We start from the raw sequence: 17,136 nt of genomic DNA on the forward strand, positions 1-17,136 counted from the left end.
ATTCACGGTAGCAGGCAAGAATTGATGGCAAGAGGTGGAGGTTTTTAACCCTTTGTGCCCTAAAGCTCATTTGGACTGTTTTCACTGCTGTTGTTTTTACGTCCATATCTCACTATATAAAGTAATTTTCTTGAAAATTTGGTACCGGCGTGTGAACTAATCAGTTGCGGGGTCACAGGCTAATCCAGTCAGCGTTGTCATGCCCACCTGATGGTGGGTACAGGTGGGCATCTCCACCTATACAGCTCCGGACAAGGTTTCTGAACATGAATTTCCAAGAATTCCTCCCCTGTACCATGAAGAACGACATATACAATCAAAGTTCTTATAAAAGATAAAGTTCTTATGTGAAAACGGTTATTCAGCGGTGCTTTCTGTGGACTGACCCCGACAAAGGGACCACATTTCTGGGTTCGCATCACGGCAACACAAGGTAGAGAGTTTATACCTTAACTTAGTGTGTACTGCACCTGAAAACACAGGATTTAGCAGCTCTGTGAGAAAAGGCCTATCGAAGCTGGTTCTAGTGAAAAAAGTGAAGTATTTTGTGTGTAAAATGACTTTTCACGTCGAGTCCTGGAGGTTAGCGGGTGGCTAAGCGGAACATTACGGGCGATCGTGACACAGAGTGCCGCCACTGCCGCAACGCTACCGTAACGTAACGCTGACGTCACGCCGCCATAACGCCGCCGGAATGCTTCCGTAATGCTGCTGCCGTAACGCCGCCGTAACGAAACGCTGCCGTCACGCTGCCGTAACGTAACGCTGCCGTCACGCTGCCGTAACGCCGCCGTAACGCCGCCGTCATGCTTCCGTAATGCTGCTGCCGTAACGTAACGCTGCCGTCACGCTGCCACCACGCTGCCGTAACGTAACGCTGCCGTCACGCTGCCGTAACGCTGCCGTCACGCCGCCGTAACGCCGCCGTCATCCTTCCGTAATGCTGCTGCCGTAACGCCGCCGTAACGTAACGCCGCCGTAACGTAACGCTGCCGTCACGCTGCCGCCACGCTGCCGCCACGCTGCCGTAACGTAACGCTGCCGTCACGCTGCCCGCTGATTACTAATATGGATGAATTGGACGGTGGAAGAGGAGTTACTTCGATCACTTCTAAAGCCGTTATCTACTTCATAATATTTATCGTCTGAAATACTCAGTCCGTGAATAAAACATCATTTCCTGAAATGACAGCCATGTTTCATTTTCGATTGGCTCAAGCGGGGCCATGTGACACGAGAAGGGAGGGGGGATCCCAGATCTATAGTAGAATGATAGAGAGACATTCACTAGAATCCATTGACCATCTTTTTATTATAGTTTTATTCTTAATCTTATTGTTCTTCCTCTGTGTGTGTGTGTGTGTGTGTGTGTGTGTGTGTGTGTGTGTGTGTGTGTGTGTGTGTGTGTGTGTGTGTTTCTGTTTCAGAAAGCAGCCATACAGCAGTGTGTGAAGTTCAGTCAGCATGTTTTGATTTTTGTTTAATCAAGAAGAGTACATTGTTTACTTAACATTGAAGTACAGTACAGTTTTATTTAATATTTAAGAACTGTTTTTTGTTCGTTTGTTTTTCATTTATTTAAGTACAATGTTTATTTAACTTTTCTGTGCAATATATTTTAATTGAATGATTATTTAAGTACAGTCTTTTATTTTCCTATATTTAAGCGTAGTGTTACTAATCTAACTGTGTATAATGTGACAATGGCTGACAATATTAAATATACTTCTTTAGGAGTAAAACCTCTGCCTTGTTTTTGATGAATGCTGAGGCTTACTAGGCTACTGTATAGTCTTGGTCATTGTGGTGGTACTTGGAGAGCCGAGTATTTTCTGGGTGGTACTTGGTGTAAAAAGTTTAAGAACCACTGACCTAGAGAATACTACAATATTTAAAATAATCTTCAGTCCAGGAGACGGGTGACTTTGCACTTGTTTATGAGCAAGTTATATCGTAAAGAATTTTCTAAATATTCTAAAAGCGATCTCCAAGCCAATAAAAAATATTTCAACAGTTGAGAAGTGATTTGCAGGAGTGGTCAGCAGCTCCTTAACTGTCTGGTAAGCCATTTATACTGTAATAATTAATACACACTCAATTAATACACACAAGTTTTCAACAGCACAGCTGGTTCTCAGTGCTGCCCCCTGGAGGTTGATAGCTTTTCTACAGTGGGAAAGTGGGAATTTCCCCAATAAAATATAGAGATTAACAACAGAGCAGTTTCTTCTCAATTAATTCAAAACAGGTAATAAAGTTTTTCTCTTCAACATTAACTTCATGTGTTGTTTTGTACAGAATAAAGTTCTCCGGTTCTTTTCAAAATGTAATACTGTATGAGTAACCATAAACTGTTCTTGGGTGATCACGTGACGTCAGACCGGAAACAGGAAAAGGAGGAGCGGAGCAAGCGCGAGTGGAGTTCCAGGAGCGTGCAGAGCCACGGAGAATACGTCGATATTTTAGCTCGAGCCGCCCTCCACTACTGTTTGGAGCTTGTTGGACTCTCTCGGCTGTGTTGTCGTGTCTCACAGAGGAAACATTTCATCTCGTGCAGCAACAATGAGTTCAGTTCAGGCTTTGGGAGAGTTTGAACAAACTATCGTCCAGCACGAGGAGGAGGTTGATCGTCAGCACAGACTGCTGGAAACCATCTGGAACCCTCAAATCAAGCTCCACAGAACAGGTCTGGAAAAGTGTGAATGAACACATGAATGTGACTGGAGCAGGACCTCCATTGTTCTGACTGGGTTTGGTTTATCCACCGCACACAGAAGCAGGATTTGTGTCTCTGGAGGGAAACTTGGATTGAACTCAGACTTTGACTCTTTTCCATGTTTCCAGGTTTTAATCAATACACAGTTGTAGTTGAAGTCAGAAACAGGAGAAGAGCGTCTAGAATCACCTGGAACTACCTGACAATACATTGAAACAAGGTTAAAATAATAATATGAGCAGCCATTGACAAAACATAGAGGGTATTTTTCTTAATCATTTCTGATTTCAGTGGATTTGCATTGTTTGCAACTTCCTGTGTTTGGTCACTTCCTGTCCTCTCCAGTCCAATCACAGCAGAGAATAGTCCCTCCTCTCTCCAAAGGCGGGCTCAAGCCTCCAGCCTCAGGATGCAGACACTTCCTGGCTCCAGGTTTCCATATTAAAAGACGATTGTCTCTGAGTATCAGTGAAACCAACATGGAGGAACATGGAGGCAAAAGCACCTGGAAGAATGTAAACCTCTTGTCTCTGGAACAGTGAGGCTCCAAATGGCAACATGGAAGAATTATCAAGTTAAAATACTTCAGCAACTAGAATTTTAGAAATATGAACATCTAAGATGTTTAAAAAGATTGTTGCACTTCCTTTTTTTAATTTATCTTTTCAAATAAGCATATGAGTATGGTACATGCAGTATTCTAATCTTACAAATACATTTCCAATATCCGTTTAGAAGGACATAAAAACCAAAAGAACCAAACAACTAAATGACATCATCAACAAATGTGGGACCCTCCCTTCTCTTCCTCCTCTGTTCCTCCTATTAATCTAGTCTTTTGTCATTAAGTAAATGAAAAGATAAATAAATAGATTGTAGATCAATGAAACTTCTCTTTTCCATTCCTACTTTAAACAGCCGTCCCTCCATACAAACAGCCGTACTGAAGGTCTGTTAAAAAACCTTCCATCCAATCAAGAGAAGGAAAAAGAAAGAGAAAGATGGATGCCCTCCGTCTCCTTCCTAGAATGTATGTCTACCTTTCTACCTCTTTATTCTTCTCCCCCTTTCACCATGTGTCCAGACACCCGCTTCTTAAATGTCTAAATAATGTAATGAAATGATCCTAAAACAAATCTGCTTAATGCAAACACAACAAGTAAATACCTTAGTTAGAGATGTTAATTCAAATCAAAACAAACAAAGCAGTAGATCTTAATGAGAGTGCTTTGTAAATAATGAAGTAAGTCCCTTGTGGGGTGATTCTGTTAGAATCCTCCTTTGTATATAGGGAGACCACAGGTCTTCACATTCCTTCACTTTGTTTTGGAACCTTGCTCTTACTTGTTCCATATTCAGCACATCTTTGATTGGGTCCCACCATTGCTTTATGCAGGGGGGGTTTGGTTCCAGCCAGCACACTCTAATCTTTTACTTTTCTACAATAAGTAACATTCTAATCATTTTTGGGTTTAAAACCCAATAAAAATCATTTCAGGTCTAAATCAATGTTTTCATCCAAGATTCTTTTGATCTCTTTCTGTATATTTTTCCAATATTCTCTGAGTTTGGGACGGTCCCAGAATATATGTCTCTAGTCTCCTACTGGACCACAACCCCTCCAGCATTTATCACATGTTTTACTATATTAGGACATATTTAGTGGGAGCAGAAAATCTTGTGTTTTTAATTCCATTCACCTTCTTTCCATATAATGCTCCTAAACATTTGATGTCCTTCTTTAAATGATTCCCCCCAATTCTTCTTTCTTTCACTTTCCCATTTCTATTTAAAGTTCATGTTGTTGTCTTGTTCAGCTGCTTTCTAAAGCTTTGAAATGACTTTCTTCTTCTTCTCCAGCTTGGTCATTAGTACTTTCTCTACTTCATTTGGTTCTTTACCTAAGAATTCCCATCCTTTGTGTTTTAGAAGACGGCTTCTAATTTGTAAGAATTTATAAAAGTCTTGTGTTGGCAGATCAAATTCAGTTTTAAGCTGCTCAAATGGTTTCATATTTTCCCTTTTTGAAAAGCCGTCCAATATAGAGCAGCCATTTGGATTCCCTCCTATGAAATCGCCCGTTTATGGTTGAAGGAAGAAAATCTAAATTCTTTCCTATTTTAGTCGCCCTGCAGATTGAACCAGACATTTTCATTCTCTTTTTTATTACTGCTCATATTTTCATTGTTCCTTTAACCCATTTGTTTTTCATCTTTAATTCATTCATTAGTTTTTTTGTAATAAAAAGGTAAACTTTCTAATATTACATTCAGGCATGAGATTTGTTCCATATCCCTCCATCCTGTCTCCTCATACTTATTTATGATTCTTAATTGTGCTGCCCAATAATATATTTTACATTAGGTAAATTCAAACCTTTTTCTTTAGGGCGCTGTAATAGTGTATACCTTACTCTTGGCTTTTTATTTCTCCAAATACATTTTGATATCATTTTGTCTGTTAAATGTTTCTTTTGGGAGCTGAATTGGTGAGGATTGGAACAAAAATGGCAGCTTTGGCAAAACATTCATCCGTATAGTTTCAATTCTTCCTATAAGAGAAATTTATTACATTATTCTTGCCAGAAGAGACAAAGTCACAGTAGAACCTTTGCATGATTGTCCAAGAGTTCTTCTTACTCTGAAGTCAGACAGCTCCTTCTTAAAGGCTGAATTGTTTTGAGTCTGCATTGAAGGTCAGCAAAAGTAGCACAGGGGTTCCAAAAGTGCTGACACAGGTCATCCTAGAACACAGACTGCAAAATTACACATCATTATTTATGAGACAAAACAAGATTTCTCTAACAATTAGTATCGTCTACAAAAAGGTCCTGCCAGTCGTGATTTATAAGATCTGCCTTTAATGCCATAATTGCCTCAGGTGATTTTATTGTAATCAAATTACTCGTCTGAGTCATTTTAAAGTGGGAACTGTAGAAGTAATGTAACTTTTATTTTGTACTTTTTTGTCTCTCCAGAGCTCCAACTGCACCGTGACTGTAGGGAGGAGCAGTTCTTTAAACTGGGAACAAACTCCAGTCTGGAGCAGGAAGAACCAGAACCTTCACAGATCAAAGAGGAACCAGAACAACCAGAACCTCCACAGAGCAAAGAGGAACCAGAAGAACCAGAACCTCCACAAATCAAAGAGGAACCAGACCCTCCACAGATCAAAGAGGAACCAGAAGAACCAGAACCTCCACAGATCAAAGTGGAACCAGAAGAACCAGGACCTCCACAGATCAAAGAGGAACCAGTAGAACCAGAACCTCAATGGATCAAAGGGGAGCCAGAAGAACCAGAACCTCCACAGATTGAGGAGCACCAGGAACTCGGTACCAGCCAGGAAGGAGAGCGGCTTCTACTGAAGTTTGAAGGTGATTCCTTTAGGGTTCCTTCAATTGAGGAACAAAGTTCCCTGAGTGAACCAGAAGAAGTACCAGACACTGAGCAGTTCCTCTCTCATGACTCTGAAGTCCACGATGTGAAAGAACTTGTTGACTCAGAATCAAGTAGAAATGCAGAGATGAAAAGAAGAAGCATGTTTCAGAGTGATTGTGTGGACAAGTTCCCTGTGTCAGAGAAGCAGGCTGAATGTGAAAAGCTTCTTTGTGAGGAAACATGTGGAAATATGGTCCAGAAAAAACCTCAATTACGTCAGAATTTAACAACTTTCAATGATAAGAAGAAAAGTGGTGAAATCTTTGTTAAAAGTTCCACCGGACAGGATGGTTTCTTGGTGCAGAAGAGAATTCACACAGGTGAGAAGCCATTTTCTTGTGAAACATGTGGGGAAAGTTTCAGAGGATCAAATGATTTGATGAGACACAAGAGAACTCACACAGGTGAGAAGCCGTATTCTTGTGAAACATGTGGGTGGAGTTTCTGTGATCGTAGTAAATTGCGGCGACACATGAAAAACCATCCAGAGATGAAATCATGAAAGACTCTATGTGAGATGTGTGGATGGATTTCACTTATATAGTGTTTTTCCACCGTATAAAAGCCGATTCATCCTCCATAAGAAGAAGAAGAAAGTTGGGCACTCCAGAGTCTTGCCGTACTAAATGATGTCATGTTCTTCAGCCAGCTCCCTCTGGCCAGAGACTTTTTGTTCAGCAGTACCAACCGTCAGGACTGTCAGTTCCTGCAGTTAAAACCAGACCAACATCATGTCCTGGACACAAACTTTCTCTTTTCTTACTGAAACACTTCAGAGAAATGTATTTCTGAAAACGCTTGAAGTGAGAAATAAGCTGCAGTTGAAAAGTTAAAAGGTTTTACAGAAGTGTCAGCTGTGAGGGGGTGAGAGTATGAACTCTCCTGCTGAACAAGCATTTTTTCCAGCAGCTGGCTGACGTCAGCGCTGAACTTTTCTTCTTCTTATGGGAGGATGCAGAGGCCTTTAGCAGTCCCCAAAGTGCTTTACACTGTTAATCACATTCACCCATTCATTCACACACCAATGGAGGCGGCGACCATGCAAGGCACTCAGTCCATCCACTGGGAGCAGTTTGGGGTTCAGTGTCTTGCTCAAGGACACTTGGACATGTGGACAGGTGGAGATGGGAATGGAGCTCCAACAGATGTGGTTCAGGAAGTCCAGCTTGAGCCCAGAATCACAAGGTCTCCTCCAGTTTGAAGTCAACATTGCTGATTTAAACCCTGTTGAGACGCTTCAGGAAATCATTTAGTTTCTGGTTCGTCACCAAAATGAGAAGATTTCAATCAGTTTGGTTTCCATTTGTGTTGAACTGCACAGAGGCTGACAAAAGGTCCCTGCTTGATAATGAATGTTAAAGAAGCACATTTCATTATTAGTTCTAACAATGCTGCTTTCTGTGTTTTGAAAAATGTGAGGTTAAAAATCTTGTATGAGCAGATGGAACTTTGAAGAAATGGAAGTAAAATGTTGACATGAATCCAATGGCTTTTGTTCTTCACTGTTTTTATTTAACATTAATGAGTCGTAATTTCATTTTTCACTCTTTTTACACTACGGAGGAAAAACTACTGTTTGTTTACATGTAACACGTACTGAAGTACATATCATGAAAGTAAAACTCTTCAGTGGAAACATGCAATGATTTCCTCGTCTCAAACTATTTATTCTAACAACAACCAACAACAACAAAAAAATGTATGTGATGTGGAATATTTTGACTTGAGTGACATTTAAACTTCACGTTCCTTAAAGCACACTGTTGAGTGTTGAGACGTTAGATGAGGCTGTTAAGCTTGTTAAGAAACAGCAAGTTGTGCAAAAAGACCATTTTAAATGAGATCAAACCGTTAAGTTCTTTCAATGACTTTAATCTGGAAGTAACTCATATTTTAAGATTTCTAGATAGAAAAGTTTCTGAATTGTACAAATCTCTCATTGATTACATTTACACTACTAAGTACCACAGTCACACCATGTTTCAGTAGATGACAAAGGAAATTAAACCTCATGTATGAGACTGTCACTTTGATTTTACATTTTAAAACAGTATTTCAATGTTTCTAGATGGAGTTTTTGAAAGTGATGTTTCAGAAGTGCACAGAAAGTTTAAAAGTCTTGTGATTCTAACAATTGATATGTCTTGTGTAAAAGATGTAATAGATTGTATACTTAAGCAATTACTTATATATGCAATAGATCCTTTTTAACAGGTATTTTTCCTGACAGGATGAAAATAGCCAAGGGGGTTCCAAGCTATAAAACTGTAGACAAATACATCATCTGATATTCTAGAATTTGTTTCCTCAGTTGAAGAAAAAAACGACTTTAAAACATCATATGTAAACAGACTGGATAATTTTATAGAAAATACAACTTACTGAATGATCATCATTATGAGTTGAGAAGAAAATGATCAACATCTTTGACATTAAATGGGTTTTGTTATGGGTGGATGGATGGACGCAATAGAAATACTGACCTGCAGTTCCCCCTATATCCAGTAGGGGTCAGTATGAAGCAGCTTTGGAGACATGGGGAGATGGAGGAGGGAAAAGGAGTGTTTGAAGTACACGGCCAGTATTGTAGATAGTTTTTACTTAGAAAAGCAGCTCATCTACTTTAATGTGGGGGAGAACAATGTGTCATTATTTATGAAGTGAATCATCATGAATATGCAAATCTGAATGAAAATAAAAATAAAGTTTTTTCATGATCTTTGAATGATTTGGGGAGTTTTTTTCTTTTATCAGTTGATTGTGACCATCATAAAATGCAGGAAAAAGTTTGTTGGTAAATATAAATGACTTGTTATGAACAAACTCAATATATGCAGAGTAAATAAAATCTACACAAAGTATCACTGCAGAACTGAGAAAGGATTTGTTCACAAACAATATCAACAAGAGAACAACATCAACCTAAAACAACAAATGTACTTTCACTACACAGTTGTTTGTGAAAATAAAGGCAACAGTGCAAATGTAGGTGAGTTAACAAAATAATTAACTTGATAAAATGCATGTAACCTAAATATAAGAAGAGTAATGTTACTTTGACAGTGAACAGAAAAGGGTTTTTCTATTCAGCCAGATTCATATTATAAATAAATATCTTTATATAGGTATTTATCTTTCAGTTCCAGTAAAATAATTCATGTAGATTTATTTCAACTGACTGAATATATTCCATGTCTCTCTGAATAGTCTAGAGTTAATCAGTCTACTGTAATTACTACTATGAAGACGATGACCAATTACACTGAGAAGAACAACATGAACTAATGCTGGAGATGATTAAATCTAACTTTCCTTCTATAAATCAGCTCCCTGGATATTGCTGCCTTGCTCAAAGGCCTCTGGCAGTGACTGCTGTCTCTGTGCCGGGGTCCAGTAGTGGTTTGGGGATTCCCCTCCTCCTCCCTCCATTTTTTTTTTGGGGGGGGGGGGGGTAATTTGCCAGCGAGATATATGATAAACAATAAAGTAAAAGAAGTATCTTTTAAAATTATCCACAGATTTCATGTGTTTTCTTAGAACGTTTTTAAAAAGACAAAGACATAAATCACTTGCTCTCTTTAACTTGTACATGGATGAGTTATCTCAACAACTGAATAGTTGTAAAAGTGGATGTGTGCTGGGTAACAAGATAATTAATCATCTCATGTCTGCTGGTGATCTGGTCATTCTCTCTCCCAGCAGGTTTCAGCAGCTTTTAAATATCTGTTCTGAGTATGGCTTAAAATCTGATGTTAAATATAATGTTAACTATAATGCCAGAAAGAGCACAGTTCTGATATGTAGAACTAAGGAGGAGAAGGATCTCAACTTCCCTCATTTTTACCTGTCAGAACAGGAAGTCACTGTCAGTAGCAAAACAAAATATCTGGGACATCTCATCTCTGATAAAATGTGTGATGATGATGATCTGGATAGACGATGCCGTACGCTGTATGTTCAAGCCAACATACGAGTAAGGACATTTTCTATGTGCTCCATCCATTCATCCATCCATCCATCCATCCATCCATCCATCCATCCATCCATCCATCCATCCATCCATCCATCCATCCATCCATCCCTCCATTTTCTCCCACTTATCCGTTTCCAGGTCGCGGGGGTGGCAGTCTGAGCACTGTCACCCAGATTCTATGTGCTCTGATAATGTGAAGATGACTCTCTTTAGAGCTTATCGTACTCCCTTGTATACTGCCCCCTTGTGGATTAAATATAGAAAATCAAGCCTACGACGGCTCAAGGTTGCTCACAATGATGCTCTGAGGATCCTGCTGAAAAAAACCTGGCTGGGAAACAGGAAGTGAGATGTTCTGTCAAGCAGGTGTTTCTACATTTCAGGCTCTCATGAGGAATCTGATGTATACATTTATACGCAGGCTTGAGGACTCTCAGAACACCATGATAATGCTGCTGAATAATCTCAGTCATAGTCCTGTAAAAAACCACTCATCCTTGTGTATGGTATTATTGTATTGGTGTGGATGTCTTTTATAAATAGGGTAATATTAGACTTATCTGTGATTATCCTATTTCTGATATTTTGTTTTATATATTTGTTTAATGTATTTGTGAATGTTTTTTTTGGACTCCTGTGTCTGCAATAAAGATAAAGATGATGATGATATATAATTTTGTTTGATTGTAAAGAAAAAATATCATCATTCTAAACTAGTTCTGTGTACAAATGTTTATCCACAAAGAAATGTTGACTATGACCTTGAAGGAAAAACAGTCATTAATGTGTTCTTTTATTGATGAGGAAACAAGAGTGGAATTAATCACACAGTTTCACAGATAATTACCTTCAGCAGACTACATGGAATAAAACGAGATCTCGGGCTCAAGAACCAGTCTGTCCTAGAGGACCAGGCTTCAATGGTCAAGAGCCCAGAGTAAAGGAAAACGTTGGTTTATAAGCATTTCTTTCACCCCTCCCTGTACATATGGTGTGGATATCACATGTTGTCTTTATCGAAACTGACTATATCTCGTGTTCTGTCCCGAGAAGTTTTAGATATCACAATCGTACTTTCTTCAGACAAGGAGGTTGTCACCTCGACATATGTTGCAAACTGGTATGTTTGTAGTTGCATCCTCCCATATATGGTCGTGTTATTAACAGTTCTGAACAGAAGTGAGACAAGCTGATTATACTGGTATGTAAGCTAGTGCGTTGATAACTCATAACACCTATTTCTTCCTTTACCTACAGCAACAACAAAAGTTGAGCAAGATGGCTGAGCGGGAGTTCAGAGTGACGGCTCCTCCACTATCTAACTGGCCAGGTTTAAAACCTGTGCTTTATGAGACTGTTGACGGCAAGCTTCTAGTTGAGGACCAGTTTTTAAACTTTCTCCTGGTCAAAATGAGAACAATGAGCCAGGACCATCTTGTTCTAACAGCTTCCAACACGTTGGACTTGAAATGGATTGAATCCTGAAGAACGAGGCTGTTTGAACTCTGTCCTGACACCAAACAAAGATGTGTGGCTTTTAAAGGAGATCAGAAAAACATCAACAACATTAAAAGTTGCATCAAGGTTTTGAATGAGTGCAGAGAAAACCTCCCTCGGTTCGTCTCCCACTATTTGGATGAGCTACCGCCTGTCACCTCTAACAGCATAGATTAGTCCAACTTGCTGAGTAACATGGAGCGGCTCCAGAGTGAAATGTCTGCGCTCAGACATGGAGTGAAACTACAAGCTGGTGTCAGCGAGGGGCTGCATGAAATCACCTCCACTACTGAGCACAGAGTTGCTGCTTTTAGTCACCATCTGAAACCAGGACATGACGGAGGGCAACACAGGGCTACGCCCAGCGTCATCGCACATGGCAGTGAGGCCTCACTCCCTGGAGCCTCTACCCTGGGTCAAAGACTGGTGAGGAGGATCTCGGCAGAGTTAAAGTAGAGACTTGGCCGTGATGTAACTTGTCAGCGTATTGACACTGCAAGCAACAGGTCCAGCTCATTTAGACCAGGATACAAAATAGAGCAGTCAAACCTCAGTTGATAACCTTAAGCCACTCCACACACCTTGTAGTCAGTGTTAACATCAGACAGAAGAGAGTATTTCAAGATCAATTCTAACTCTGCAGACCTGAGATCAGATCAAATCAACTGGCATCAATTCAAAAGAAGATGGATGAAATGTATATATAGAATAATCTCCTAGTTTGAGGCACATCACAGCATCCTGGTCTTTTTGTGAGTTGCCAAACCGTCTGTATATTCATCCTCTTTCATTTTGATAACTTTTTCTGAAAGATGCACCAAAGATAAAGTCATGATCGTGTTTTCGATTGAGTTTATAGTACTGTGCTAATATTTAGTATGTGAAACAATATATTTAATGAACTCGACCTTTCATGACTGGGCAAAGAACCAGCCAGTGTCATGATCTTGCTCAGTCATGAATTCTTGCATCAATGCTACAATGAGAATCCCGAACCAAATAATGGTGAAAGTCAAATATTGTTGCAAATGTGGGTCAGGATACTCTGATAATCATACATATAATGAAATTATAACTTAAATTTGACTGGTGACTGGAATTGAGGGTCATGAATTTCAAATGATGTCCTGTTGCATATTATGACTTGATTGTAAAATTCTATTGTGTGTATGCCAATATCTTTTTGGAAAAAACACCTTAAATTACACTATGTAGATAATCAAAAGGTAACAGGCTGTGGGTTTCATACAAGTGTGAAAAGTTATTCTCACCTTTCTAACAGGATGTGTGTGAGGGAGCGCTGGATGCTCTGCCTGAGCAGGTGATCAGGCTGACAGGGCTTGGAGGAGGGCGGGCTGGGTGCTGGTGATGCAGGCAGATACTGAGTTCCATTCCATGTTAAAGCTGAGGAAGGCTTCTGGGATGATGTTGAGACTGCGGGATGGCCAAACGGAGACTCCATTTTCTTTGTCCTGCAGTCTTAAGAGAGGCGGCTCAAGAGGTGCAAAGTCTCATGATCGGGGTTAATGGCACTTGTAGTCTATTGACAGAAAAGACACAAGACAGAGTTCTTTAGTAGATTATGGTTTTTCAACACGTCCCTAATACATTTGAGGTAGGTCAAACATTGAGTAAAGAGCCTCTCCTTTGATCTCCTTTGTTCTTCTTTGATACAATTTTATCTCCTTTGCTCTCCTTTGATCAAATTTTCACTCATTTGCTCTCCTTTGATTTCCTTTGATCTCTGAGTGCTATAGCACTCAAAAATACCTTAGTCAATGCCACATGCGTTTGCAAAACCAAGCTAGAGGAGGATATTTTGTCTATTGAAGCATAAGAAAAGTTCTCCCTGCTTGGACTCAACATATTAATTGACTTCACTGTGAGAACAGAAGTCAGCAGCACCGATATCATGACTCGAAGAGGTAAGTAACATTGTGTCCAAGACTCTGCGATCTCATTTTGTCACCTAATGAGCTCCATGCTTGACAGTCACAATAGAAAAAGGCTGTTTGGTGATCAGATGCTAAGTTTGATAATGAGAAGAAACAAAAGGCTGAGGCCAATAAGAGAAAATCGGTTTTAGTGTTTAATCTTGGGCTTTATTGGAACCATCACCATTTCCATTATTTTCGGGGAAATGATATATTTAACAGCCCTTGTCATTTTTTCCTCCATTTGTAGATTACCTTAGTGCTAAGATTTGATTTTAAATCTCATGAGTGCTCAATGTTTATGTTAGGACAGCCCAATGTTGTAATTCAGGATTGTGACTCCAGCCTTAGGAATTCAGAACCAAACTTCCACCTCAGGGAACGTGGAGAAAAATAAATCGCTGCCAAATAACAGCTGAAACCTTGCAAACAGGAAAGGTAATGGTCAAAGAAGAGGATGATTCAGTTGAAATTTTTAATTATTAAGAGCCAAAAATGCAAAACCGACTTTGAGTACATTCGTCCAAATAATTGGTCAAACCAAGAGAATGTATATGAAAGTGTCAGGCTTCATTATCCCTCAGCTTATCCTTTGCAAATCAAAGCAGCTAACTTGAATTCATTAGAAATCTCTATGTTTTGTTCTTGAGGATGAATGTTTGTCATTTCTTTTTCACATATTCAAGCCCCAGGTCTGACAGGGCCCACAGAGACCGTCCTGGACAGCGTTCCAGGCTCATTGATGGTGATGGAGACGCCATCATGAGTAACAGCTCTCAAAACTTCCAGCAGAAACAGTAAGTGTTGGAAGATTCCCTTGTGATTTCAATTCAATACTCTACTTCCTGGTATGAGATGAAAAGCCTTCTTTAAAATATGTATGAAAGTATTCAATGAGGATCTGGTTGAACCTCTTGGCAGCTGGTGGTGCAAGAGGTGCAGCTGTTGGTTTGAACAGAAGAAAGTAGAACATCACTGACTAGTATTCTTCTTGTAAAATAAAGCCCCTCATCTCTAATGAAAGTGTGATTTGAACTGGGTGAGGTTTCTCATTTGTCACAATACAGTTATTGTTCTTTAGGTTTCTTATAGAAATGGTGCATTTGAATAACTGGAATTGTATTAGATTTTGAAGGAATTAAGACTTTATTCACTTTGTTCATCACAAACAATCTCCATTGAATTTGTCACTTGATACTTTGTACAAAGAGTTTGTATTATTTTGGTGTGTCGTTCATACTCTTGAGCTAAATGTTGTGTAATGACATGACGTGGGAAATGTGTGTTATTGGAACAGTTCCCAGTTTCAAGAAAAGGACGAGGAAACTGGAGATTTGATTACGTTGACTTTTCTTCAAGACATCAGAATCAACGTTCAGGAATAGGTTGCTATGACTTTTCTTAACGATTCCGCAAACACTTTCTGGATAAAAAGCAAAAAACATCAAAATAAAAGTCTGATACAAAGTGGATGGAAGAGGCACCTCATGGAGGAGATCAGAGGATGTTGCCAGCAAGAAGCAGGAACACATTTCTTCTGGAATTTTATTGGATTTATTTAATTTTTTTACAATTGATGTTTTGTTAAATTCTACAGATTTTCTGAAGGTGTGTGGATCCTTAAATAGCAAGTTTCAAGAAAGATTGACCAGTTCAGAAATAATTTTTATCAGAATAAATAGTGAATGGTGACATGAGTTAGAGTGTGACTTCCTGTTTTGGAGTGAAATGATCACTGTGTAGGTCTCGTTCCGTCTCCTGTCTGTGCTCAGGGTGTGAATGGGGTTGGTCGGCTCATGGGGCCTTCCAGTGGCTCAAGAACGTCGGAGGAGTGTCTTGTGAGGTCATCTTCTGTTCTCTGACCTTCAGAGCAATTCTACACCCTGTGGGCAAAATATCATTGCATTAAATTCTCATCAGTCACTGAGAGATGCTGATCAGGCAAACGGAACCTGCACCGGGCAACAATAGACATCACAGCATCAAACTTCTACATTAAATCATTTTAAGTTTGGATCAAACCATAAGGACTGGATTGCCTCAGTTCTCCTTGAGGAAACCATGCTGGCTTTGTCTTTGGCTGGGGTGGATCGTTAGGTAGGGCTCACAGCGGGTGATCGCTCAGAATCACGCGAGATTTCCTCATTGGATGATGATTTATTGAGTTCACAACTGTATGATTTAATATGTATATTTACATGTGCGTTAGTGTGGTTCTGAAACAGAGAAACAGAATTAAAACATAACTAGCAGAATGCAAATGGTCTATAATGCAAGAAACATCCATTTGTCTTCACTATATGCTAGTATAGCAATAGAGCTGAAATAATAACAATAAAGTATAAACATGGCCGAAACTGGCATTAAACAATGAAACAAGGCTGCTCTGTGGGCCGAAACAGCTTCAACCATCAAATGGGGAAAAAGAAACCATTCGCAATACAATGGCTCCCTCTGCTGGTCGCATGAATAACTACAACAGGCCGCACCGGGAGGTGTCACGTGACAACGGGTGGCCATGCGGGAGGCGGTGCCTTATCGCCAATTAGCTGGATTTACAGCGAATATAAGAGAGATAAATGACAAACTATAGCATCTCCAGAAAGGAAAGTCACGGCACGAGGCCGAGCCAGGCAGGCAAAGCCTGAGCTCACATTTAGCAACGCTAAGCAGACAAAACACTTCCAATCTCGCACCGACAGTAAAGGAACAACATAATAGCCCTTCTTACTTGTAAAGACACACAAAACAGGACAGATGTAAGCAGGCAGCTAGTCCGTGCTGAGAACAGGAACTACTGGCTAAAGTCTGGGACCGAATGTTAGCAGCCCGCGAGCAGCGAGCCTGAGTCAGCTTGTGATTGGCTAAAAGTCCAGGTGAAGCGAGGCGTCTTCCAAAGGGGAGAGAGAGAGTCAACAGAGAGTGTCTGATGCTGAGTGGCCACAAGGGGGCGTTTTTCACAATAAAGTAGCAGTCTTTGTCCTGGTGGTCCACCGTCCTGCGTGTCTCACATGTCCCTCATTTTACCAGGAAGTGTCAACAAGTTAGAGATTTCTTTCACACTGGAAACCGGCCAAATAAGACATCGTGGCTAAACCCTAAAGACACAACAAAACATGTTTACGAGTGCCAAAATAATCAAATCTTGTTATTTAGATGTCTTATGAATCCCAACAAAACACGTCCTCAGGTGTAATTCTAATGATGCTCCTGAATGTTGTAATAGATATTCGTGTTTCCAGCTCAAGAAACAAGCAAACACATTGAACAGAACTCAGTACCAACTTTGTTAGTGAGACACATAGGTGTAGGAACCGGGGGGGACGTCCCCACCAATATTGGAGACTTGCGCATTTGTCCCCCCCAATAATCATCCCGCGGAGGAGAAAAATATTTGATTTAGAAATTTTTAACTGGCGTGCTTTTATTTTGACGGCGCAGCACACCTATCTGCCACTGCCCCGCCCCCTCCCTCACCCGCTCCCTCAGATATTTAATAAGGGGACTTCTTATGAAGGAGGTCAAACGGTCTGCAGGGAACCTTCCCACGAATATGGCTTGTTTATAACATCATGT

Source organism: Lipophrys pholis, assembly GCF_963383615.2.
Source record: "Lipophrys pholis genome assembly, chromosome: 18".
NCBI classification, from domain to species: domain Eukaryota; kingdom Metazoa; phylum Chordata; class Actinopteri; order Blenniiformes; family Blenniidae; genus Lipophrys; species Lipophrys pholis.